The following is a 27,687-nucleotide window of genomic DNA, read 5'->3' as shown; positions in this document are numbered from 1 at the left end:
ATCTCCCCTAAAATTTATATAAAAAAAAAAGACTGTATAAAGGGACATGGCTGGCATACTCAAAAGCAAAGTAGAGAAGGAGAAGGGGGGTGCTCTGAGTAGGATCATCTGAAGTCATATCATGAAGTAAGGGAAAATTAAGACTTACCCAAGGCAATTTAAGAGCAACTTTATTCAGAAAAGCTTTGATCTTCCAGGTATCATGCACATGCTTTTGTTTCATACAGGAGTTCAATATGATTGCACAAAATAACACTACAGAATTTCATACATATTCACAGGATTAGCGATTCAATTCATCCTCTGCTAAGAAGGGGATTCATATTTAACCTGCTTTAGAAAACCACCTGTCCTCCTTCGGGGAAGGAAGGAGGGGAGGGGCAGGGATTCTCCAACAAAGGGACTGATGGTTACCCAGCAATAATTCCCTTCATATATATTATCTGTTGTCTGAGTCTTGCAAAAATGAATGAAACTTAGCTTCCTTTGTATGAAGCACATCATTCTTTATCTGCATTTGGTAGATCAACAATTGAAATTTAGAGGAATCAAATATTACATAGAAAGCCTGTGACAGTGCCAAGAACAGAGAAAGTGTCTCTTACCATTTTATTCAATTTTAACACAAGAGGAAAAACTCTGAACCAGTTCCAACACTGTCTATTCTGACCCCAAAGCTTCCTATTCTCCAACCTGTGAACAGCATCTTCATTAAAACTTTCATGTCCAGGAGGAAATGCATGTCCCATTACTGACAGCAGTATCAATCTAACATTTATTTCACCAATTTCTTTTACATTATTTAATTCTTCTAACCTACTGTCTCCTGGTCAGCCTGGATTTACTTTCTTGTTTCTTTGTGAATGACAATGACTGCAAAGGCAGATGAAGGCTACAGCGGAATAGAAAGCTCTGGTCATTTAGGTTTTCCTTGCCATTGGATTACAGTTTTCTTCCCTTGAAGTATCATGTGGTTGTTGATGTGCAGTAGCACCCCTACATTAAAAGAAATCATGTGTAGGCATCTTCCTTCACTAGCAAGTCCTACAACAATGGGTGAGTGGTGATGAGGGCAAGTGCTTGCGATGATTACTAGAAGCCTCTAGTTATGGACCTACACTAATATGATAATTGTATGATGGCTATTTTGTACTTGGAACCAAGACAGATATACAATTTGGCTTCTGCAATCATGACTGAGCAGGCATCTGTTGGATTTACGCTGCTCACCCCATCTTGGAAGGGGTTTGGAAAAGGTGCCTTAAACAAAATCTGTCAAATTCCACCTAGACAGCGGTAGGAGAATTGCCACAAGCAACATAGACAATGATATTCAACACCAGAAAAAAATTGCTATTGCTGGCTTTGGATATCTCTGAAATCATGTCTTTGATAATCATGACATTGGGACCCAAACCAAAATTCTCATCTACCAGTCTGTTGTCACCCTTACGCTGTTGTATAGGTGTGAAAATTGGATGACATATTAGAAGCAAAAGAAAGCTCTGGAATGTTACCATCAGTAATGTCTTTGGAAAATCCTCCATATCAACTGGAAGTATGGAAAAATGAACACTAACACTCTGGCTCAAGCAAACACCATCAACGCGGAAGCTATGTTTATATGGCACCAGCTCCTTTGGTCAGGATATGTCATACGGATGTCTGACAACTGACTCCAAAAACAGGTCCTATATTCTCAGCTCACCAATGCTATAGAGATGGGCAAAGGAAGAGATTCAAGGACCCTTTGAAGGCCAAACTGAAGAAATGTGATATTAACATCAGGCACTGAATCAACCCCAGGGACACCAACAAGACATTGATCATTTTTAAGCAAACTTACCTCACTATTGAGTTGAATAGATGAGAGCAAAAGAGCTGTAACCTGACATTACTAGGCTGTACTCCTTCCTCCAAAAACTATTTGCCATATCTGCAGTCAAATGTGAGTATCTCAGACTGGCCTCATCTACAGACTCATTGATAGCTTCCCTACTTACTGGAAGACTGTCATCCTTGTATCCAGGGATTACTGCTGCCAACAACTTAAGTAAAATAATCTTGGCTGTAGCATCTATTGGTGTTGACTTTTACTTGGCAGCTTAAAGATTCAGTATGAGATCATGTTATAGCATACTGGGAAAGGGATGTGCAATACTATTTTAAAAACATTCATGTACTTAAGAGTTCTAGGCAAAACCAGTCACATATCATTCTGGAAAATATTTTGAAAGTCATTCTCTTCCACATAAAAGAAAGCATAATAGAGCAGCTGGGCTAGGCACTGAAAAAGGCAAGTATTAGCTATGCTTCAAAGCTATACATTTTTAAATGTTTGTTTTGTTTATGAAATTATTTCCAAATCTATTACAGCCACAAAAATAATGCTTTAATTTTTATAGTTTTCCCTGGCAGATAAAATATGCCACCTGGAAATTAAACAGTATATATGTTAATCAGCATTGCTACTGCCCTTGCTATTATCAGTTATCAACATTTGTTTCCTGTTGTCATTCTTGATTACACATTTGTAGAATAGAGTACTGTAATAGCACAGGGCAGGCAAGCAGTGCTTTTGTCTTTGAATCAATCCCTTGGTTGTAGGTGAACCATATTTGGTTAATAAATTACCAGTCAGCTTTGCATTTCCTTATATACCTGTGGAGTATTTAGAGCCAATTTAAAGTGAATGATTTCAATCAGGTAGTTTTAGCTTAAAACAAAATATAAAGACACATTGTTGCAAAAGTTAAATGAAATATAATACTGGATGCTACTTGAAGCAAAACATTCAAAAACAAATTGATTCCTTTGTTAATTCTATTTCAGCAGCACCTAGTAATAAAGTCCTGCTCAGCTTTCAAATTTAAAAGCTACAATGTGCTCTTCATGGAAAAAGCAAATTGCATTATAATGCAGGTCACACAGAAATAAGAGGTCCTGGGAAATTTTAGCCGATTTCACATAATTTGAATTTCCCAAGTAAGCATTTATACAATTTACAGTTGCTATAAAGATCTTAGTTTTGTTGTGATTATAACAATTTTTGTTGTTGTTGTTATTTGCTACATTTTCTGTTTCTGGGATTAAGATCCTCCTTTCATTTTTCAGAACCATAAAAAAACAGGATTAAATTTTTGAATAGCTGCAGTAGAACAGTTTTGATGCATACTGAAGAGTGCCATGTTGCTCTTTTGGAAAAGGTATTTTTACTTATAAACATTTTCAAGATGCCACTCTATAGGGAAATTATTCTTAATGAACAAAAGGTAATTGTCATAAAAATACTTGTTTTGACACCAGTTTGCAATGTATTTATTTTAGTAAATACCACATGCATTTGTTTTACATATACATATTAACGAATCAACATATTTAAGTTTTATCAAAATAAAACCAACAACAGACATAAGATCAAGAGAACTGTTAACAACAGTTGTTCCATTTTGATTTATCTAGTGGTGCAGGATTAATTTGCAAACATGAGATACACTGGCCAGGTCTATTTCAAGATTTGTCAAAGTGTGATAATAAATGAATCTTTCTGTAAAGGTGAATGAATGAATTGTCAAGATGCATAAAGGTGGATTTTGACTTTGATATACAATAATAAGTGTAACAGCAGGATGAGTCAGTCAAGTTGGTCCCTGGGGGAAGGCCCCTGGAGTCACAACAGGCCATCAGTGGAGGGTCACCGGATGCCCGGTAAGGATAAGAGACAGCCAGTACTTACCTGTAGGTGCAGAGATGATGGTGATGGTGCAGAGCTGATGGTGACCTAGCAGAGAGCTGCGTCACCACAGCAGTTTATTACTACCTGCTCCCTGAGTGTTGGGTGGTGCATCGAGTGTTACATCATGCTCCCACAACCTGGCACAGCTAAGAAAGCAGAAGCAGGTCTGTATGGAGGAGGAGGACAGAGTGCTATGAATATAAAGGCCCTGGAAATGCAGGAGGGAGAAGAGCTGTCTACAGCCTGGAGATCTGGAGTTCTTTCCAGCCAGTCAGTGGCCCAGGACTATACAGCAAGAGACTCCCCATCACTCACCTTATCTAGGGGTGCTCCATGAAGCAGCTGTCCCTACTTCAGTTGAAGTTATTTCACATTTTCAACATTTCTTGCATAAATATGTAAAGTTACTCTTTTAATATTGAAGTTAAAATTCTGATATAATGGCATGGCTTGGAAAGTAACAGCTCTACATATCTTTTTAGTGCTTATCTTTGCACCCAGTCCTTCATGGAAAGAGCTAATAATTCAGAGCCCCCATGCAGAGGCATGTGGAGACATGGGAGGAGCCAGACCAAGGCTGCCTGCTCTCCCGTCTTGAGGTACAGGGTGCTAGAGTGTGGGGACTCTTCATCATGCAGTGCCTCAGCATGGGGGCTCTGTGCCCCATTCCCAGGCTGCCTGCTCCCCCATCTCAACGTACCACTCCCTGGCTGGGTGGAGCACAGGGTGCCTCAGCATGGAGGCTGCCTGCCAACTAGCTCTGTGCTGAGGCACCCTGTGCCCCAGCCAGCTCCTCTTGCAGCACATGGAGCAGCAGGACAATGTGTCTCACTGCAAACCACATGAGCAGGTGTGTGCACTGCAGAACAAAATAGCGGCACAAATTTGTGCTGCTATTATTTGAGCTGCTGCAAATGCTAGGCCCTGCTCAACTGGACACAGCAAACCTGAATAACAGTAGAAAGGTTCAGACTACTGATGTAGGCAGGTGACAAGCTATCAAGGTCACCAAGGTGGATAAACTGAAATTTAAAAAAATCTCTCTGAAGCAAGAGAGACAAAATAACTGTCAGTTCTTCCAAGGGTTTCCTTTTCCTACAAGAATTACTCCAGTCCTACCTTGCTGCAGTTTCAACCAACTCAAGATCAATAACTAAGGCAATGTACAGGCATTACACTTCTACTGGGAGAATTACAGCTCTTCTGGTAGAAATTATAAGCATACAGGCATTTGCCTAATTTCTTCCAGAACAAACATGCCCCTTCCAGAGAAAAAAAAGATCTTCCGGATGCTAATCTGGAAGCTCTCTCCCTGGGGGGACAAACTTCTCAACTGTTTTTTTTCCTAAAATTTGGAAGTTCCCTGTTTGGAAAAGGGGGTGGGGAAACTTATCCTACTGTTCCTTCTGCTCAAGGGGACTATGGGTGAAGGCTTTGAATGTGCCACGTGGCAGAAGATCTGCCTCCATGGGACAACTTCAAAGCTGTCATCTGCAGCCTCACATGTGGGGCTGTGGACACATGGCACTTAAAGTGCTATATGAGAGAAGCTTCCCTGTGGGGCTTTGCGCTGGTACTCCAGTGCCTTGGGACCACGAGTGGAGCAGTCTGGTCCCTAGAACTTCCCCAGATCGATCACCAGAGAGTACAAAAGGAGGTGGCATCTGTACTGCTCCCTCTCCCAGAAAAATTTCTAGCAGGAGAAATTTCTAAAAAACATTCCCCTCTAGATGGAAATGCTTGTTTGTAGTCTAAGTCAAAAGGAGTTCTCTCTGAGTAAAAATTGAATAAGGGCTTCACTTCAGGACATGGCCCTTAGGGAAACAAATGTATTGCTTGATAAATTATGTGCACTGTTAAAACTGAATAAGAGTTACTAAACTAAGTAAACTATGAGGTAAAGTAGTCCTGCTAATATGAATTCTGTATTAAAACAGATATTACTGTTGATCCATTATATTAAGCACCTCAGAGGCACCAGTTAACTACCAGTAAATATTCCTGTCAAAACCTCTCCTGAACTATACTCATTCATTTTGTTCATTGACTAGTCTACATGCATGATGGGGGACACCAAGGGCAAGGATCAGGACATCTAGGCAGGTAAAAGTTATGGGTTGCAATGTCTTTTAGGCTCCTTGTCTAAAATGGCATTCACACCCACATACTAGATACTTTGACTCCCTGTTTAGTACATAGGGAGAGATGGATGCCTCAGAGTGGAAGGAATGGCTTCAGGAGATCTTTACAGTATCTCTAAACCTCCTGGGAACTCTCCATACAAATCAAATCCCAGGGAGAGACTAATAGGAAAGTTTAGTCAATTGACCAGTCAAGTAGCCATTAAAAATAGTACAAAAAATTGCCAATAGGTCCAGATGATACACATAAAAAGCACAAATTTTCCATTAAGAAATGTGTCAAAAAACAATTTAAAAACTCATATTTCTCTCAAGAAAACCACAAAAAGTAGGGTTTTTTTTCTGTAAAATTACTATAATCTTTGACCAGTCAAAAAATGTCAGCCCTAGAAATCTTCGTCCAACTGTGAACAGCAGAAATGTCCTTTGACATGCTCTTGTTTTTATTACATCTTAATATTTTAATCCAATCAGATTTTAATTTTAATCAGTTTAACTTATTTTTGTAATATTAAAAACTATGGACCTGATCCTGGTGGTACTTACACATATGTGAGTCAGGAGGACTGCACTGGAATCAGAGTTCAATCAATGTAAGATCAGAAACCTATTCTATGAGCTTTTCAAACTCAAGAGTGCTCAAGCTAAAACTACTTTGCTGAAACTCCATATGAGAGTCTATAGTGACTGTTTTGTGAGCACCATAATCCCTTTCTTTTCAAGCATAACAATATATTAAAAACAAAGTATCTGTAAAGATATATGGTAATTTAATAGACTACTATAGGGAAATTAACTACTTCCTTGTTCAATATTTAATTTAATCTGCTATGAATTAGGAGTTGTGAATCCACTGATAAATGGACTGATTTGAAAGATTTACTTTTACTGTAGCATCTGTAATTTGACTTTCCTACAGCCTTGCTCCTACATGATTTATGTCTTATACTCACATAAGCCTCTGAAAATAACAGTACAGTAAGGAGGGGAGGCTATTTTCTTTTTCTTCTGATGTGGAAGCATACCAGTGTCACAAAAGACTTGGCTACATGAGAACTCAATAGAACAAGCAATCCTCAAAATAAGAACTGTAGACCAGAAGCAGATATTTCCCAGTTGTTTCCATGTTTATATTTTTCTCTATTTTCTGCTTGACATCTTTACAAGGCTCACGCAGTGAATGGACAAACACTACAGAGAAAGCATCTCTCAACTGCTAGCGCAGGCCTCATTGAATAGTATCCCTGCTTGTCTTTGAACATACAATTCTATCCATACATACAAGATGAGACTTGTATCTGAAAAGCAAGCTCTGAATGGTTTAGGTCAGGGGCTTTCATAGTACATATTGCATATTAATAGAGAAACTGCAACACGACATTCCATCCCATCCCATTCATAGTTGCCGTCCAGGGTTGTCTAACTTTCCTCTGAGATGTTGCTTATTATTGAGAGCAATGTAGTAAGTAATACCAATGGTTAAGCTCTTGCACTTTCCATGAGAAGACCTTATTTTCAGTTGTTTATAATTTTGACATATTATTTGGACTTATTTTTTTCTGAGAAACGGAAACTGTACATATGCATATACGTGTATACAGTGAATGCTGCCCTAGCTTTTTTAGTAAAATCCTGGTGCATCACAACAATCACATTAGCACTGCAGCATAATATATTTTTATAATGAAACTTTAGGTATATAATAACCTCTGAAATATCCCTTTTATGTTATATAGCTGTTTATCCTTAGGTATCTTATTGTATGGTGGAATAATGCACCTATGTAAACGCAGGAAGGAACGCAGTCAATTTCATATACCATGGGAGTTGACAGCAAAGCCATTATGTGGCTACTGCAGATTATATTAGCTTGATGGGAGAAGTTGTACTGTATGGATTTTGTGCCCCTTTCTCACTTCATCCTTAATATACTCCTAGGCTTAGTATGCCAGGAGAGTATGGTATTTGTGCATGGTCTGCCTCCAACAAGGAGTGGAAGCATGGCTGTCTCACTGTGTTGAAAGCCTTTTAATATCACAAGACTTGAAGGGAAAACATTTGACCCATGCAAACCAGTCACATTCTTGACTTTTTTTTTCTCCAGTATTTTCATGCAGTGTTGTTATAGTGTTTCTGTGACAGGAGATTTAAACATTTGACATGGAATATTTTCATGGAGCTTTTTTAGGTTCAGTGTAAACAGATTTGGTATTGAGAAGCTAATCCTTTCTAGGCATATTTAACTATCTCCCCAGGGAATGGATCAAGAAGCATACATTTCAAAGTTTATCAATCAGGTTAAAATGTTACATTTTTCTTCCAATATACATGATGCTTTCACTGTGCGACATAAGTCTTTATCCACAAAATCTCGCCCTACATAAACAAGTAGCCTAGTAAATGTGTATTTTGCTTTTATCACAATTTTGACTTCCTGAGACAGGTGTAGATAAATGAAGATAGAGGCCCATATGTGTATGTGCCAAGCAAGGATTACTAGTACAAGATGATGAAATCAGTGGACAAGTGCCAGCTCAAAATTTGCCCAGTATTAATACTGCAAGGATAAGAATGGAAGAATTTTTTTTCTTGTCTGCAGAGATCATTTATACAATAAATCAATCAATAAGAATATCCATACTTGCATTGGGCATTCACAACTCATTTCCAAACTTAGACACTTTATTTCTGTTTCCAAAGTGTTTGTGAACAACACCTGATGAAGGGTATTTATTCCCGAAAGCTTTCAAAGAAGAATTTTTCCAACTATTTCACTTGGTCCAATAAAAGATATCAGATTTACCCAAAGAACCTTGTCTGCCTATGTCCTCAGACCAGCACAGCTGCAACCTATACCCCTGTGCACAACGTGGTGTTTTCACCTTATTTTGTATATTGTTTGAGAAACACTGGAGGTAACAGTATTTCTGGCAGATTTTGGACTAATCACACTCTCTCCTGGGTCTCCCCACAGTTTAAGTACTAATTTTACTATATCAGTTTAGAAATTTCAGTAACGATGGAAACAGTTTTATCAGTTTCAATTTGCTTATACTGGTAGGGATTATGTCAATAAATTAACCAATGTAATTAATTTAGTAAAAATAATTTTGTCTAAATCAGCCTTGGGTATCTATTATTCATGGTGTTTGATTATTTAAAGTAACACAGTAGTTGTTTATGCTCCCTGAAACATTGACTACAACTTTTATGCAAAGAGATTTCAAGATAGTGACATAAATCTCTCCAGTGATTTTTCATTAAGGTACTAACACAGGTATTCACAAAGAAGACGACCTTTGCTTTTTATAAACATCCTGGCAAACAAAGAAACTTCTCGATGAATGTTCCTGGAAAACGAATGCAAAAGGCGGCAAAGATCAAATCAAAAGTTCTGCTTCTACTGAAATGAATATTTACAATGCCATTTTATTTCAAGTCTTTCTAGTTTTGTTCATTTTCTTAAAGCCTCTACTTTCCTGAAGTCACATGGTAACATAAGAACTTCAGCTTTTATTTAAGAAAAAATAAATAACTCTCTCAGCTGTTGAGAGAAGCTCGATGTTTTTAATTCTAGAGACTCAAAAACAAATGAAGAGGACCCCAATCTAAAAAAAACCCTGTTATTTTAAAGCCAATCCTTTGTTTCTTTGCCTAACAGTGTATTGAAAAAGTTACAAATCCTCAGAGATAATGATTCTTTTTCAGCAGTATTTGCCCCAGTTTAATTATAAAATTTTACAACCATAGGTCTTAGAGGGGCAACACAGCTCCCTCTTGCTTCTCACTTAGAACAGAAGAGTTGAGCATCCCCACAGCTCCCCTTCCTCATGCCTCCTCTGGATGGTGAAATGAAGACTAATCAACCTGAAGTCTAAAGTGGGCCTGAAGTAGAAGCTGGTTCATCTTCTGGTAGGAATTATTACTAGAAGAGACCCTGTGTTAGAGACAAGCAGGTGGGTTATGCAACTGAAAAAGAGTAACACTTTTAAAAGTCTTGGGCCCAGAGCAAGTCAGAAATGCCCATTGCTCCAGAAGTAAACATATGTTCAAGAAACTTTAATTGCAGAAAAATGGACCCGATAAAATTTCCATTAGAGCATGAGCACCTTAGAAATGTGAAAGAAAAATGGAAGATTTAATCAGTGCTTTATTCTGTATCTGAGGAGATAAAGCAGATATCTCAGAAGATCTGAAGTATTTAAAGACAAAGACATGATGCAAAGAAGACAATCTCAGAAGATCTGATGCATTTAATTAGTTTAATGGTTTTTAATTAATTCAGGCAGAAAAGTGTAGCTATGAACCTGTATGAAAAAATAGGAATACTGGACTCCATTTAAAGTGTCATGTATGAGATGTGTTTCAAATTGAGGATACAAAAAAGGAGTGAAACTAGAGAAGAGGTTTTGATGGATCTAAGTCTGTGGAGCTTATCTTATGGTTTTGTGAAGCTGCATCCCCAGTAAGAAACAAACACATTCTTGAATACTCAGAATTAACACTTGACAAGGCTATTAAAATCATCTCTCAAAGAAAATCAAGGAGTTCAGAAGAGACAGTGGTGCTCTTATGCTGGCTATGACTGAGGATCTGAAATGTCAGAAGAGATGTGGGAGGGAAGGCATGCGCTCAAAGTCAGAGTCAAGCAAGAACCAAACAGTACATATAGCTTGCACATGCTATGATATCAGTGCAAGACAGGATAATGTGTCATATTTGACAGATGAAAGATGCAGTAGATCATGCTTGTCCAACACATGGCCCAAGCTGTTTTCTGAGGCCTGAGGTGCTGTAATGAAACTAAACACTGTACTTTCATTTTTGGGGGTGATGTGATACTGCTTCCTGTGAGATCTTTGAATATGGCTCGCCGGCCCACTGGGTGATAAAAGGTTCATGATCTGGCCCCACATTCAAAAAGGTTGGACACCCCTGCAATAGATTATATCAGAGGTCCCTAAGCACTGGGCCACGGCCTGATACTAAGCCGGGAAGGGTTGGCTGCCATGTTATGGCACTGGTTCCCAGTTTGCACCCCTTCTATCTGCCTGGGGAACAGCTTTCACCACCCACAGTCACATGCAGAGTTAAAGCTGGGTGCTGGGGCAGCCCCAGGAGGGAGACAGTTGGGTTTGTGTGCCCCATCCCACTCCCATGTCAGTCCACAGGCTGGGAACCACTGGATTATATCATTCAAAAGAGTTTGGAAGTACAAGCTACTAAGTACTAAGCTTGACAAAGCCCTGGCTGGAATGATATAATTCGGGGTGGTCCTGCTTTGAGCAGGGGGTTGGACTAGGTGACCTCCTGAGATCCCTTCCAACCCTCACTTTCTATGATTCTATGATACTAAGCTGTATAGCATAGGAAAGAAGGAAATGGCAGTATCATTAGCTCAGATGAATTTGTTTTAGGAGTGGACACAATTGCAGCAGAAAAAGAACAAACTGTCAACTTGAAAACAAATGGGTATTTGTTAGTGGTAAAGCTGGACAGAACTGCACAAAATAACATATATCCAGAAAAATGTTACTAAGGGCACTGACACAAGTGACATTTTGTCGTATGATCAGCCACTGAAAGCACTCTACAGCACAAAAGAGCACAGCTGCAGAATGCTTTAAAAGAGTCTGATCCTGTGACAATCTGAATCCTCATTATATGAAGTTTCAGATGAAGGTGCTCCAAAGCAGAGTGCAGCACCTTCATTAACTAGTGTCAGGGTGTGTTGGGAGCAGCGTTGAGCTGTGCTGGTGCCCAGCTCTGCTCCCAGTGCTGTCTTCAGAATGGGATGGGGGGAAGGGAGTGGAGGGAGCACAGTCTTGGGATTGCCCAGCTAGCACTGAAGGATGTGGTGGGTGGATTGGAGCTCCCCACCCTGAAGTGGGGGGGGGGGGGGCTCCAGACTGACGTGACAAACTCTAGACTGAGTTCTCTCCACCCTGTTCCCCTCACCCCATTCTGAAGACAGCGCTGGGGCTGGGATTGTGGAGGGTAGGGCTAGGGGGTAGTGGAGAACTTCTGTTAGGTCTGGGGGAATGCTGTAAATCGTGGTGCTTCCTGTAAAGCACCACGAGTTACAGCAGGGAGCTGTACTTCTGTCTATGCCTTAAGACTGAAGGACAAGATACAAATCAAGGTAGATGCTTGTGATTCAGAACTTCCAGTGATGAACTTATTTCCACTGAAAACATATATGAACTGGATTTACTGCCCTACCACAGCAAACTAAGCATAGGTTTGTTTATACTGACTGAAAAAAGCAAAACACTTGTAGTTATTTTTATCTATAATTCTCACTTCCATGAGATAGCTTTACTAGAGAGAGTACACTAAACAAATAACTGTGCATAGTAAATTATTTCTATAGGACATTTTTACCCTACATAGTAAATGTCTTATGATGACTTTACAGGATAGTGGACATTTTAGTTGACTTTCCAATTTGCATTGAAGTTTGTTTAGACATATAATCACTAGTCCCAACAATCTCTGATCCAGTAGGTTGGTGGAAAATTCTATTAAAAAAATATAAAGCAGCACTGAAAAGGCTGCAGATTCAGATTGTAATCTTTAATGTGCATTGTTAAGTTGTAGGAATGTCCAGTGAAATATAATTTTGATTCCATAGGTATCTGTTTAATGGAAAACTGTGAATCAAAATGCCTTTAAAATAGTGGGTTGGTGGTTGTAGCTATGTTGGTCTCAGGTCATGGGAAGCCAAGGTTCCTTGGGTAAATATACATTTACCCAAGGAAACTTATCTGCCTTTAAAATAGTGTACAGTGAGTGGAGAGGAACTGGAGATTTTGATGCTAAACATTTAAAGCTAAACAAAAAAGCAATAGGATTTGGAATGCCATCACTTCATGAACATGAGGCAGTGTGCATGTATGACTGAAATCCGTGGAGACAAGCAACAGTGGTGTCACGTGAGGTTGCATTGGAGTTTATAAGCTTCTCCCAGGAGATAGATGTACACCTAGGAGGAGGAGGTGACACTTTTCCAACTTGCAGAAGGGAGGGAGATAAGAGGCAGTAAGCTCAGTTTGCCTGAGTGTATTAACAACAACAAAGGGTTAAGAAAACCAGCCTTAGGACAAGGCACTGCCGGAACAGGCGGTCTGCAGCTTTTTGACAATAGCCGCATGGACACCTCAAGGGAGACCTGAAAATCAGAGTGACGGTACAGGGCAGCTTGGCAGTTGGCCAGATATTGACAGTAATTTTAGTGAGGCTGAATATAAATATTGGAACTGTGTGCTCGATCAGTGTTGTATTTAAATGTTAAGTTTGGCTGAGGTTAGAGATACACAAAAAGTGAAGTGAAGCTCAAGGCATAAACCTGGAGCAAACCGCGTAGCAGCAGCTGTGTACAAACAAGCAGTCTGTGCTTTGAAAAGTGAGAGAAATTGGCAGGGTGGGCATGGACAGGCAGGCATATAAAAAAAGACAAAACAAAGCTCTAATTTAGCCAGGGTAAATTCTCCACCATTTGGGAGGGAGGAGGCTATTTTTGAGGATATATTTTTTAAACTAGTGCAACTTAATTTGCCATGGTTTAACTCATTCATGAGTCCATGGCCTACAAAAAGAATGTGTGGCACTGGGCTTCTTCTCTTTAAATGGTTTAGCCACAGAGACAAGAATGCTATGGAAAGACTGTAGAAATCTATACGGTCTTACACATGTGCAGTGCTTGTCACCAAAGTGCTTACTGAAACACTGCCATGCCCTGCAGTTCACTGACCTCTAAGACATCTCGTCAGTAATCAGAGCAGCTTATACACTGGTAAGAAAAGAATCATCCAAGTCATGCAGTGCTGGAGCAAGTGGTGGGTGAGCAGAGTGACCCCCCTCAGCCAAACGGGTACCAACAAGCACTGCCCAGCCAGGGCAGTGTGTGGGGTGGAGCCACGAGTGGCACATTTTGCGGGGGGTGCAGGGATGTGGGGAGGGTGGTTCCTACCGCTGTGCGCACTCTCAGGCAAGCATGGGGGGGGTGCCCCCTTGATCTGTGTGTGGGGCAAAGATGGGCTGCTACTGAGGGCTTGCCCTGGGCACCAAACTTCCTACGGTACTGAAGCCCTAAAACCTTGTGTCGCCTCCTTTCTTTTACAGGAAGATCTGCTGCTTCCTTTTACCCTTCAGAAACTATCCATTTCTACCTCTGGATTTTTCCCACTCCCAGGTGATAAGGAACCTTTATCCAGGGAAAGCAGAATCGTCCAGTCAGTTTCCATTACTTTACCATACAACAGAGTAGGAGGATGGTTGGGACCACCACAGAAGTTTCTATATCCAGTTTTCCAGGGTGTGGACATACCTCTGCCTCTTCAGGGGGATTTGGATTCTTTCCAGACATATGTTCCTTTGTTCCTATAGTCTTCAGGGTTTCATATCCAATTGTAATGTCATTTCCCCATACGAAAGTTGCAGCCATGACACTGATTTAAGTGCAGGAAGAAGTCTCTTTCTAGGCTTTAGGATATCAAGCCAGAACTACTGAGTTCACCTTTCTGCTTGCACCTGCTTTACCAAGAGTTTAGTCATTTAATAATGTGAATAGAAGGCCTGCCTGAACAGGAGGATCAGATGCATCAGCTGTCCTATAACAGCTCCCTAATACATTTTACAGGAGCCTTCACTTCCAAATGCTTTTTTGCTTGTACATTTAGATTCTGCTTCCTGTAGCATTTACTCTGCAACTGAAAACGTTTGCCTGAGTTTTTCAGGTACTTTTATCTTTGCTTTTACTATTATTGTATTTTCATAGCCTTCTTTACACCAAATATTTAAAATCCATCCCTTTGGGATAGAGCACGGCTTTGAGTTTGAGTGCAAGCATTTTTCTGCACCTCCTGAGATTTATTCCTCCTTTGTCCTTTGTTCTTACCTTCTTGGTGTATTGGATTGTTTTCTTCTTAGAGAAATTTGAATGTGCTTAAGGGTATTTTCTTGAATGCTTAGTTTTTAATGCCTAAAAATGTCAAACACCACGGATAAATTGAGAAATTTATACTACTCACTGGAGACTGAGTCATGTCATTTACATCACTGATGAAAAGAAGTACCACTTAACAGTAAGTGAACTTAAATTGTGATTGAATATGAAGCACTTTTTCATTAATGAAAATTAAAACAGAAGGTTTTCCTTAGTTGAGTAGATTTCACAATGGTGCTTAGGGAAGTAAGGAACAAAGTATAAACTCTACAACTGAACTGAAATTGGGGTACAATCCATCTGTACTGTCAGGGCTTTGAGAGCTGACCTGCAAATAGAGATATAGGGGGAAAAAAACCCTAGTTCTAAATAATTTCCAATTTGCTGGTAAAGAGAAGTCCAGACCTTTTATATATGAACTGGGTTAAAAACTTATTAAGGCAGGTTTGATCTATAGGAAAAGAGCATACAAGATTTCTATTAAGAAGTCTATAGACTAACCAGATCAGCAATACCAGTGGTAATGCAATATCTCTCTGTGATTCTCATGACAGAGATTAAAGCCAGCAAGCAGCCCTCAAGATTAAGAAAATTACTTCCATGAAGCATAATCTATTACTCTTTCTGGACACTGCTTAACAGAAGCAGCATAATAAGCAGTTTCCTTTTTTTGTTTAAAAAAAGAAAGAAAGAAAAACCCTTTAATAGTGATGCTTCTTTGCAAAAATGGGGGTTTTTATGGGATAACCAAATCCATTTTTCTTTGACCTGCCTTCTGCAGGACAGCTCAGCAGAAACCTAAAGAAAATGGTCAGTCTGGATGTCAAAAGCCATTGCTCAAACTTTCTAAGAATCAATGAAGTACTCAGGGCTGCCCACATTCAACTCCTACACTCTGATTCCAAGCAGCTGATCAGTGCAGGAACAAGTCTCTTTAAGATTTAGGATATTGATGATTTGCGCTTTAAGATTTAGGATATTGATGATTTGCACTTTGTAGACAGAGCCAGGCCTTACTAAAGGTCAGACTAAGAGAATGTGTTTGATTCTCACCATGTCTCATACACAGGGATGGAAGGCAGCATTTGGGGGAGAGGGACATGAAGGAAGCAATTAAGCTCCATGATTCTGCACTGGCTCCAACCTTAATTATAGCAGCTTCTAGATTTATTTAATTTATACCAGGGGCACATCCAGATAAGCATGCATGCACATGCAGTCATTCCCCATGCACCTAAAAATGGGGCAGCGCACATGGCCCTGGAACTTGGCCAGCAAGATGCATGCATCCCCTGAAGTTCCCCAAGACCTGAGGTAAGCCTCCCATGCACCACCTAGGGCAACATGCCATGTGTCAGAGTGCATAGGCATTCCTTGGGAACAAGTAACATATTGTACTCCTGCTGTTTGTTTCCAGGGAAATTCATGTTCCCACTCATGGGAATGCACCCTAGTGGTGTAAATTTAATTTATCTTATTCTAGTATAAAAATGATATAGAGAAAGACAGCTCTGCCATACCCTCAGTCTTCCCCTTAACTCTTATGGCCCTTCCCTCATAGACAGTTTGAACTGGGGTAGGGCAGCTTGTGCCGTCTGGTAGTTCTTTGTAAAAGTTTTCCCTTTACAGAGTTTTAGCCAGGATCCAGCCACTTTTTGCCTTCCAGGTCAATACGTGACAAGCACAGTACAAAATCTGGCCAGGTAGCTTTATAGTTATATTATTTGCAGCCAAATATATGCATACAGCTTCCATTACTGTCGATGAGAAATATTTGCTGATAGCTGAGGGAAAACACAGAACTTAATATGTTCATACATTTACCAAGTCAAACAGGCTAAACAAGCACATACATAAACATTTGGCTAGTGCGAAAATAATTATGCTTAGATTTGGTCTTCTAGACCTAAAGCAGGCAATTTGCATGGAGAAATTTTTCAGTTGGCTTCAAATCAGGCTCAGCTCCCTCACCTTCAAATATGTCTGCAAGTTTGCATCTGTTAATCTTTGAGTACCCATATTCAGAGAGACATATCAAACAGTCTGATCATGCAAATGTCTATGTGCATACTTTTGTGTCCCAAAACTGAAAGCTTTAGATAAAAAAGTAACATTTATGGAAATATGCTTAACCCCACTCTCTCCCTCACTCTTTCTCTCCCATTCCCTGGAAACAGTTCTCCACCTCTGAGCTAGAGAATGCACATGGTTTCACACCCCATAGCAGACTGAGTACAGACTCATAGATGTTAGGGGCTGAAAGACATCTCTCAAGATGATCAGGTCCAGCCCCGCTGCACTTGGGCAGAAAAGACTGCTGGGGTCAGATGACCCCAGCAAGGTGAAGTTCCAGGCATTTTTTTGAAGATATCCAGAGTATGTGATTGCACCACCTCTGTGGGGAGTCTATTCCAGACCGTGGACACTCAAGTTGTAAAGAAGTTTTTCCTCGTGTCTAATCTAAAGTGGTCTTCTAGCAATGTATGGCTGTTAGTCTAGTCTTCCTCTGGAGTGCCCTGGTAAACAGATATTCTCCTTGATATGTGCCCTTTATGTATTGATAGGTTGCCACCAAGTCTCCTTTGAGTTTTCTCTTCTCCAGGCTGAGCAGACCCGTGTTTCTCAGCCTCTCATCATATGGCCTGCTCTCCATACCCGTAACCTTATGCGTAGCCCTCCTTTGGACTCTTAAACTTTTCCACATCCTTCCTGATGTGACTCTCAGCCTGCCTCGTGGTATCTCCTGTTCTGTAAGAGAGTCATGCGCTTTAGCCTGTATCTGCTACCATTTATTTTCAGCAGAGTGGAACTGCTGCTTCATTCACTCTTGGTCCCCAAGTTCCCACCCACTTCTTACTCCACAACATCCTACTGTGTTAGCAGGCTACAGTCTGATCAGCAAGACTCAGGACAAACTCAGTAAACCATCCAGGCAGAACAACAGCCATAACCTCTGTTGCCTATACAGCACTTCATCCATTTCTTCACAAGAAGATTGTTAAAAAAAAAGTTACATAAATATATATATTTTTAATAACCATTCTCAGTTGGATAGTTCTCAAACAATTGTGTATAAGTTAGGTAGCTTGAGATAGCAAGACTTTCTCTGTTGAATTCTTAGTACCATTATCATAGACATGACCAATTCATCCATTAATCCCCATTGAAATCTGTTGTCTATGGATGCTTCTGGATTTTTGTTCACAGATGGATATTCAATTGTTTTGTATCATGTTCATCACATGAGGAGCAACCATGCACTTTGGAGCAATCATGGACAACCATGAACACTGACCTTGGACATTGAGGGGACAAACAGACATCTACATTAATTTAAGTTTACTATTGGAGAAAGCCATAACAAGATTCAGGGATTGAATGTAATGATATTAATATTCTAATATATCTAAGACTTAGTGTGAAAGCCAGTTATTGTGAATAAGCTCATTAAAATATCAACTAAATGATTAGATAATAAAATATATTTATATATGCTAAATATATTTCATAGTTTCATAGTTTCTAGGGTTGGAAGAGACTTGAGTATATCATTTAGTCTGACCCCCTGCCATGGCAGGAAAGAGCACTGGGGTCAAACGACCCCAGCAGGGTGTTCATCTAACCTCCTCTTGAAAACCCCCAGGGTAGGAGCCTGCACCGCTTCTCTTGGAAGTTGGTTCCAGACCCTAGCCGCCCTAACCGTGAAGTAGCACCTCCTGATATCAAGCCTAAATCTACCCTCTGCCAGCTTGTGACCGTTATTCCTGGTCACTCCTGGCGGTGCTCGGGGGAACAGGGACTTCCCCAATGCCTGCTGATCCCCCCTGACTAGTTTGTAACAGGCCACTAAATCCCCCCTCAGCCTTCTCTTTTGGAGGCTGAACAGGTTCAGCAAACAGTATTTGCAAAATCCCATGATATTCAAATGTATCATTGGAGGAATATTAGTTGACTGACTAATCATGGTGTTTGGAGTGAGGGAGACAAGTTATTTTTTTCAGAATAAATATACTGCTGTTGAAACGCTATCCTGTTTTGTCTTCAGAATAGTCACGTCTGACATGATTTAGAAATTGTGGCAGAGATGAGAGATGAAGCACAAAATGTTACGGAAGCTGAAAGTATATTTAGTCTGCAGAATAATCATTCCCCTTCCTTTCACCATCATGTAGTCGAGACCTGTGGCAAGCAAAGGGCACACAGTTGTTTAACACTCCATTATCCTTGACTGATACATTTCCTTAGTCCTTGTAATGCTCTATAAAATAGCCTTGAATATTAGTTTGTCATTTGCAAAACAGAAGATCTGTGCAATATTTATAGTTTAAGGACTAATAGCTTCTTGCTGTTTTGCAGTTGTGCTTTAGTTTTCATATAAATATCTCCAAGGACTTAAGTGCGGTTGTTATGCAGAAAATACTTTTTTCTTTTGAAATTTTTATTTTTATTAGATTTCCAATATGCCTTTTGTTCAATATACTTTTCAAAAGGTACCAAATGTACTGAAAACAGTATAAGTGGTTCAACTGAAGAAATGATAAAAAACCTGCAACCCAGAAGTGTGATTGCACTGAATGAACTAATTGAATTGATAGTATTTAACTGTACTGCTTGATAACTTGAGATAGCAGGACCTTTTCTTTTGAATTCTTTGTACATTACATAGACATGATCAATTCATCCATTAGTCCCCATTGAAATCTATTGTCTAGCTCCTGGATGTTTGTTCACGGTTGCGTATCCAATTGCCATGCATCATGTTTGTCACATGATGAGGAGTAACCATTAAACAGAGAATATGCCATTTGTGATTCACTAGTACTGAACCTTTATAACTTTAAATTAAATCTCCAGATTTTAAAACTATTTCTCAAATGCTAGCTCTGCTTTTCATAACTAAGTTTTTTTTTGCATAAGCCTAAGTCACCTTATGTTTATATGTCAGTCATGCAAAAATGTACTGTTCACAAACTTAGGCACCCTTGAGAGAAACACTATTCAAAACAAATTTTGTATTATGATGTGCCCATCCTAAATGTAAATTTGAAGTGCATTAGGGGGAGCATCTAGGTTATCTTCAGACTGGTTAGCAGTGACGATTTTCACCTGATCTGGCACAGAAAGCAGTTTATAGCCATGACCAAACATAAGTGCGGCTGCAGGAATTTTGGCTGGAGTCAGCTTAAAGAATGGCCAATCACGTGAAAATCTGACCTCTCATTGCGTGAGGGGTCAGGTGGAGATGTTTCAAAACAGCAACTTCTGTCATTTCTGCCTGCCCGCCAGCCTGTCACTGTTTTCAGAATGGGAGGGGGCAAAGGGAGTGGAGGGAGTTTAGTTTGGAGGTTTTTCAGCCCTAGCTGGAGGGTGCGGTGGGTGTACTGGAGCCCACCCACTTTGGCAAGGAGTGCCCCACCCTCCAGAGCCGGCTGGAGACCCCCTACAATGCGTTCTGTCTACTCCCTTTCCCCACTCCCATTCTGAACCAGGACAGGCTGGGAGAGAGGAGGGGCTGTTGCTAAGGGAAGCCAGCAGTGAGATTCCTCTTCTCTCTGGAACCAGCAGTGAACTTCTGCTTGTTCTGGGAGATCACTGTAACTCAGAATGCTTCCTGAGCAACCGTCTCAGTTACAGAGGGGAACTGCACTTCTGTCTGAACCCTATATAGACACTTTAAAAGTATTGCAGAGGAATCTAAACATCACTTCCATAAAATCAAGGTTGAAATCAGACTCTAGGGAGTCCTTGCACTGCTGCTTCTTTAATCTTGCAGGTTCCCCCATAAGCTCCCCTGCCACTGATAGGTGGAGGGGCCCCACTTGTGGCTCACTCCTGATTGGCAAGGAGGCAAAAACTGTGGTTTTAAATATAGTCCCATTTTTGTCTCCTGCCACTGATTGGCCAAGGAGACTCAGTGGCCCCACTGCTTGCTGCTGACTGGTGGGGAAGCAAAACTGGCACTGTGTTTAAAACAGTGGTTTTCACTTCCCTTCCACTCAGAGGTGGGGGAAACTCCATGATTAAAGGGGCTGCAGTGCAGCCCTCTTCCACTGTGAATTCAGTAGGGCCCTATACGTGATTGATCTAATGCTCTGTCAGAGCAAAATTTTGTATGTATGCTGATAACACAGAGAGTTAGATCTGAACATGTGCAGACAAGCCCAGCAAGCGGAAAATTCCACTGCATGCCCAGCACGTGCCCCCTGCTCGACCCCAAGGCTTGTCAATCAAGACTGCCATAATGCACATGCTCAGTTTACTCAGAGAGCATGAGGTAATCTGATCTAACGCACATGCTCAGTTCACTGACTGCATGATGTAATTGGACTAGAAATTTCTATGAAGCGAGCAGCCTGATTGGCCGCTAAATTCATATAAAAGGCTTGTGAACCCCGGGGAGGTGAGGTGATGTGTGTGTGTTTTGGAGGAGAGACTGTGCTCGACCTGTGAGCAGAGGCTAGGGACTGTCTCACAGGGAGAGAACAATCTTTAGAGCAGGGGCTGCGGCTGCAGGGGCTACTCCTAAGGAGGGCTTCTAGCCACTGGTCTCTTCCTTGCTGCGATTTTGGCTATTCAATTCCTCTTCATTTCCTGTCTTGATCTTTTGGCTACCAGACTGATTCTGGCACCAACCCTGACCATGATTTTGATCAACCCGACTTACTGAGATCATGGCTTTACCTCATCGTACCCGGCACTGACCTCAGCATCATTATCTATCAACTTCGGCATTGATTCCACTTTGGACTGGTGTCACAACGTGTTACAGTTTTGTTGTTCGTATCCCTTTAATGAGCTGTTGACCAGCCCTGGGACTAGCGAGTGGGCAGCTGCACCTATCCTTCGGGGTAGAAAGCAAGGGCACACTCGGGAACCCCGTGGGCCAACAGACCCCTCAGTTGTTCATTTTGGTAGCACTGTAACTGAAGCAAACTTCCTACCTACACTACAGAAGTGTAAGTAAATAAAATTCAACTATTTTTTAAACTGCGCGATTCCGTGTACCGCTCAGACTCCTTGCCGCTAATCCCGCCTGTTCTGTATACGAACCCTCGGCCCACCGTGACCTTGGGGCCTTTATTCCCCGACCTGCTCTAACATTCAAATCTATGCAGAGAAAGTAAAAAATGGTTTTAGTCATATAGCAGTTTCTCAACCAGTTGCTGTTAGTCTACAATAGCGTTCTACTACTGAGTGGAGCAGGACCTGGGCCACAACCTGACCTCCCATAGTTCTTTCAATTGTATAGAAATCTGTTCCAGTTCAGCCACTTCCAATTCATACATTATTTCCAGATGCTTTGGGACATTGCCTGTGTCTATTGTGGGTGTTCCAGTTAAGCACATGGGGTCTTTAGACATGCAACATTTTGCCCTTTTTTGCGCTGCAATGGCATGGCTGTTTCCATGAGGAGGTTTTCTGGACATTTTAAAAGTCTTTCTGGTGCATTAAAGTAAATCCCCTTGGACATAGTTTAATTTGACTCTGCAAATTAAAGTGTCGCGCCGATGGGTTTGTTGTGTGCAAACACAAAGGCAGTCAAAGATATGTAATGAGCCTTTTTGTACATGAAATGGTGCTGCAACTTTTTTGTAGTTTACCCTCATCTAATTGCCTCCACTTTTGAATTGCTTCCACTTTTTTTTCCCTTGTGCCATTTGGTAGCTCCGTGCTCCCAGAGGTGCATGGCAGGGCATAGGGTAGGGGCCCCAAGATGCGGGGGAAGCACTGGACTGTTCTTCTCTCTTGCAGTGCTGGCTGGGGACCAGGCTTAATTTGTTTGAAAACCAAGTGCATGCAAACATTAATGCAACGCTCTGAAATAAACAAGTTTAAACTTTATAAACCTATTTAACTTAATTAGGATTAACCATGGGGTGTTTACAGGCACCCATGAGGGTAAAGTTCCTAATACAGACTCTCAGAGGTTTTGTCCAAATATCTTCATTAGGGTGTAAAATACAAAGCAGGTGAAGATGATGTCCGTGTCCTTGTATGGCTTTTGAAACAGCTTTGGTGTATCTCAGGCAGTGGGAACTTGTTAAACAGTAAAGAACTTTGTGTATGATCCATCTCAGCTGGAATTCTGTAACAAAAAAATCCAAATTTACTATTGTTTAGATAACAGAGGCATCTGGTTCTGATTCCTCACAGTCATGAAAGGGAAAAAATCATAATGGGTTTCAGTTATCGTGTGTTACTGTAGTCAAACACTTAGTGCTTTCCTGTTTAAATCAGCAAAAACATGGAATCTGGCCTTGAAACCTGTCTTAATATAAAATTACCCAGACTTTCCATTTTTTAAAGTTACATATTCACAGTGGTCTTTAACTATTAAACAGTTCCTATCTTTATGTCAGAGAGGACATATACAAGACGGAAGCACTTATGCTAAGGCCTCTAATGTGTTCCTTACAATCTTATCTCATGGGACTACATTGCTGGTAAAAAGAAAACTGAAATGTACAGGGAAAATAAATGTAATTCCAATAATGAGAAGTGACATTTTAAAATAAAATAACTGTTTTACAGGGCGATGGCACTTTTTACCCTTTGAATAAATATGGAGGCCACAGAAATCATCTGTGAAAAAAACAGTTTTCTACAACTAAAAACATCTTATCTTGTGGTTAATTCTTTGGAACCTGAATTATTTTTTGTCCATAATAAATGATGTGCCAGTTTTCTAGGACAATCCTGTAGAAATAACTTTTGTGTTTGCCCTTCGATACAATATAAGGAAAAAAATCCAACAGCTTTATGAAACACGTTTTTAAATATGAATCTTCATTAACTTTGTCTTGAATGAAATCCTGAAACAGGTGCAGTTCTGTCCAAGTGTTCATGAGTTGTAGAGCACTCAGCTACTCTCAGGCTTTAACCATGTGAAAACCTGCCAAAGTTGCTGACACAGATGATGCAGAAGAGAAAGGCACTGCTTTTTGAAGGAGTCAGATGAATCTTGTAGATGATTGGAAACTCACAATCCATTAATATTACAGAAGGGGGCAACAAACACGGGGAGTGTCTTGATGCAACATTTGTTTCATGCCTCCTGAGCAATTTAATTCTCTTTCTCCCACAGGATTTGGAATGTGTGTCAGTTACACTTGCATGTGGAATTAATGCTTCTAAGCAAACCATTTTTCTAGACTCTGAAAGCGGCTGTGAAATATAATCATGTGGCAGGCTAGGCCAGCCTATAAATTACAAGACAATGGATCAAACGTTATCTTCCACTACAGGGCTCAAACCCTAACATAGGAGTAAGGCAAAGCAGCTCAGGGTCAACCCCTGAATAGAACAGTCTTTCTCCTTGGAACCCGATATGTGAACACTATGGCTAGGTGGAAATGCTACACCTATTGTGCTTTAGGCACCCAGAAAGAGCCCTAAAGCCATAACTGAACAGACATTCATGGCTCTTAAAGTGCTTTAAAAATGGTGGATCATGCTCCTTGATGGATGTGTACTAAGTTCATGTTCTTTCCGCTAAAACACTGTATTGAATGTGTGTACCAGATCCCACTGAGGGTTAACTTAGAACGCAATCACTACCATCCCAGGCAGCCTTGCAGAGGTCTGTGCTCTAGTCTCAGACACAGCTCTGTGCTCTGCTCCAGGTCAGCCCTGCCTCCTTGGCTGTCACCGACCTGTGTCAGTGAAAACTTCTGTTCTTAGTCCTACCTCATCCCTCTGGCCAGCTGTGAGCTGCAGCCTGGCCAAGAGACGGAAGTGATCAGGGGTCCATGTTCCTGCAGCAGCCTCAGCCAGGCAGCAGCACACCATAGCCTGGGTACTGGAGCCACAAGGGAAGGACTCCAGAGTCTATGTCTCTGCAGCAGCCCTACCTGGACAGCAGTGCACTGCTGTCCAGCCAGGGTGCTGCAGGGGAAAGGGTTCTCTCCCTACAGACAGTCCAGCTGGGTGAGGGGCCACTCTGGCAGCCTCCTGAGAGGTGTGCAGGAGCACCTCCAGTGGTCAATGGGGGCCCCACACAGAACAGCAGACTTCTGCTCAGTTGGCGCCTGCTCTGATTTATCATGCTTTAAGTAAAGCACAGAAAATTAGAGCATTTCCACCAGAGGCTTTCAGTGAACTCCCCTTTCATGACTGCAACTGCCTTCTAGGGACAAGACGAGTTTAAGGTAGCTAACAGTGGTTATTCTCATAAGGACAGACGACCATCTATGTCACTGTGTTTGATATCAACCAGGAAGAATGTAGCCAAAAATACTCTTTCATGCTCTGCCTAGGATAGTTCTTGCCATTGAACTGCATGCTTGCTCCTTTTGGAGCTTGGGAACAGTTTGCCTGACATCGGGAGCCTCCCTGTTAATGCAGCAACTAGAACCAAAGACATAAGTGTTCCTTCCTTGCTCCCTGCCTTGCTTCTCTCTCTTGAGGCCTATGTGTAGCTTTGGGCAGTTGCAACTCAAGTAAACTAAGGCTTTTTCCTTTTCAGTCCAAGAGATAAATGAAGAAACAGCAGGTGGCATCATGAGCAATGAATTTTCTCCCACTAGTTCAGCGGTAATACTGTGTGCATAGTACGCAATAAGCTTTCATACCAAATACTAGCAAACTAATTCAGTTATATAAGAAAATCTGTTTTATCATCAGCACCTGCACTGGTCTTTAATTATTAAAAGATGAATTAAATTGGCACAAAACACTATGGCAATGCAGATATCAAACTATGTTTTGTTTTGTTTTTTTAAAGCCCATGTAAAGACAATTTTCCTGTTTATGCATTATTAATATTGATACTAATATCTATTAATAACAAAAAAACCTTTGCCTGAGACATTGCCTGATAAGTTGTTATTGGTTGGGCTAAAATACTTCTTGATTAGGATAAAAATTCGTCTGGACATTTGTACTGGTCATATAAAAGCTCCACCACACATATGCACAGGCAATGTTTTTTAAAATAATCAAATTGCTAACTATGTCAAAATAATTATTTTTTCTAATGACAATGGTTCACATTATTAAAATTCAAATGTCATCAAACCCCCCCCCCCCCAAAAAAAAAAAAAGGGGCCTGACTGGATTCATTCATTCACTGGGTATATTTGGCCACTTGAATTATTCCTCTCATACATACCAGCACAAGAGTAAGATGTGCCCTATGTTCTCAAACCAGATGTGTGCACTTTTTTCAATAATTTATATTTAAACTACATGTACACAAATAAGTTGTACACAACATTTACATTATAAATCTGCCATTTAATTACATTTGAATTACAAAAACAGTTGATTTAATAATCATAAGCAGTTCTTTGGCCAGATTCTTTTTCTCCCCAACAACAAAAAGTAGCTTAAATGGAAAGTCTAAAAAAAACTTGCTTATTAAATGGGTTTATTATTTCCTGAGCTCTATTTAATCAGCCTTTTAAAGCTGTGTTTGGTAATTGAATGCTTCCCTTTTAATCAGAAGTAGAAAAGAAAGTGTTGTTGTTGGAAATGGTTGCCCGTGTGCATGTGTGTGTGTGTGTATTAGTCCTTTTGAACTGTGTGTATGTATATATAATACAATGTGGCTCATTATATATATAAAATGAATCACGTAACAAATGTCACATTTGATAGCTTTAGATGAAAAAAAGGGGGGGAAACTCCTTGATTTTTAAAAATAACTTGTTTTGACAAAGACCTTTTCCCTATTTAATTCACTTACTGGGGATGTTTAATCTGCATGCTCATCTTAGAGTGGCAGCAGTACAACTTAACTCATTACAACCATAACTAATTAACTTCTCTGGAGTAGTCAATAGTTAATCCTCGGAAATCTGCTAGTTCAAAAGCGCTTGAAAAATACCAAATGTATTCATAGAATGATCAGGGAATTGTAGAAAAGTAGGGTGGGAAGGGACCCCTGGAAGTCATCTAGTCTAGCCTCCTGCCTGAGCCAGGGTCAGCCCTATCCAAATCACTTCAAGCAAATCCTTGCATAACCTGTTCCTAAAACTACACAGGAAACCCTGTCATACAAGCAGAAAGCAGAGCACCCTGATCTGCCAGAAGTAAAGCAATATTTCAGAAATATTGAAGGAAATAACCTACTTTTGAATACCCACTTGTATACACACAATGATAGCGATATAGAACTTACAGAGCAAAAATAAACCACGATTGAGCCACGTGCTGAGGTATGCAATACCAATCTCTAAGTCATCCTGTGGTGCACTTAATGAGCTATCAAAGCTTTCTTGTTCTTGTTCCTGTAAGAATCTGATCCAGTGATCTCATTAAATTCATGAAGGAAATTATTTTTCTACACATTTATGATAGACAAATTAATTAAGCCAAAATTAAAACTATGTCTAACTCCAAGGACAAGGCAGTCCCGACAATATCCTGCTGCAACTATGCTATTGTTCCAGAGATAAAACTAGCAGTATGAACAGCTGCCTGTGAAGGCAAGCATGCATTCCCTTAAGGATAGATTTCAAAGCTTGGTACCTGATTCTTTCAGTGGTTAGTTGCTCTGCAGAGATTCCTCTGCTGCAGGAGGGAGGGATAATCACAATTTCATTCCTATTGCTTTTTTACAAAATAATAAAAATGTTTTTTATTGCAAGTGCAATTTAAAGTGGGAGTAAAAACCTTTTGGAAAATGTAAAATATGTTATGTCAAGAGAAAAAAGATACCCAAATGAAAAAATAAATAATAATGTGAAAAGAGCTTTGGGCTGGACTTTTCTATTGAGACATAACCATTTTAAGGGATTCAGGAGACACAAAAGAGACAAACAAAGGATCTAAAGAAAATGTAGGGGTGGAGAGATACTAGAGATGTGCCATAACTTTTGTTTCCCATCTCCACTCTCAAACATATTCCCAGTAAATATGGC

The sequence above is a fragment of the Crocodylus siamensis genome, chromosome 7, assembly GCF_052110815.1.
Source record: "Crocodylus siamensis isolate JL-2025a chromosome 7, ASM5211081v1, whole genome shotgun sequence".
NCBI classification, from domain to species: Eukaryota; Metazoa; Chordata; order Crocodylia; family Crocodylidae; genus Crocodylus; species Crocodylus siamensis.
Note: the sequence above shows the minus strand (reverse complement) of the source record.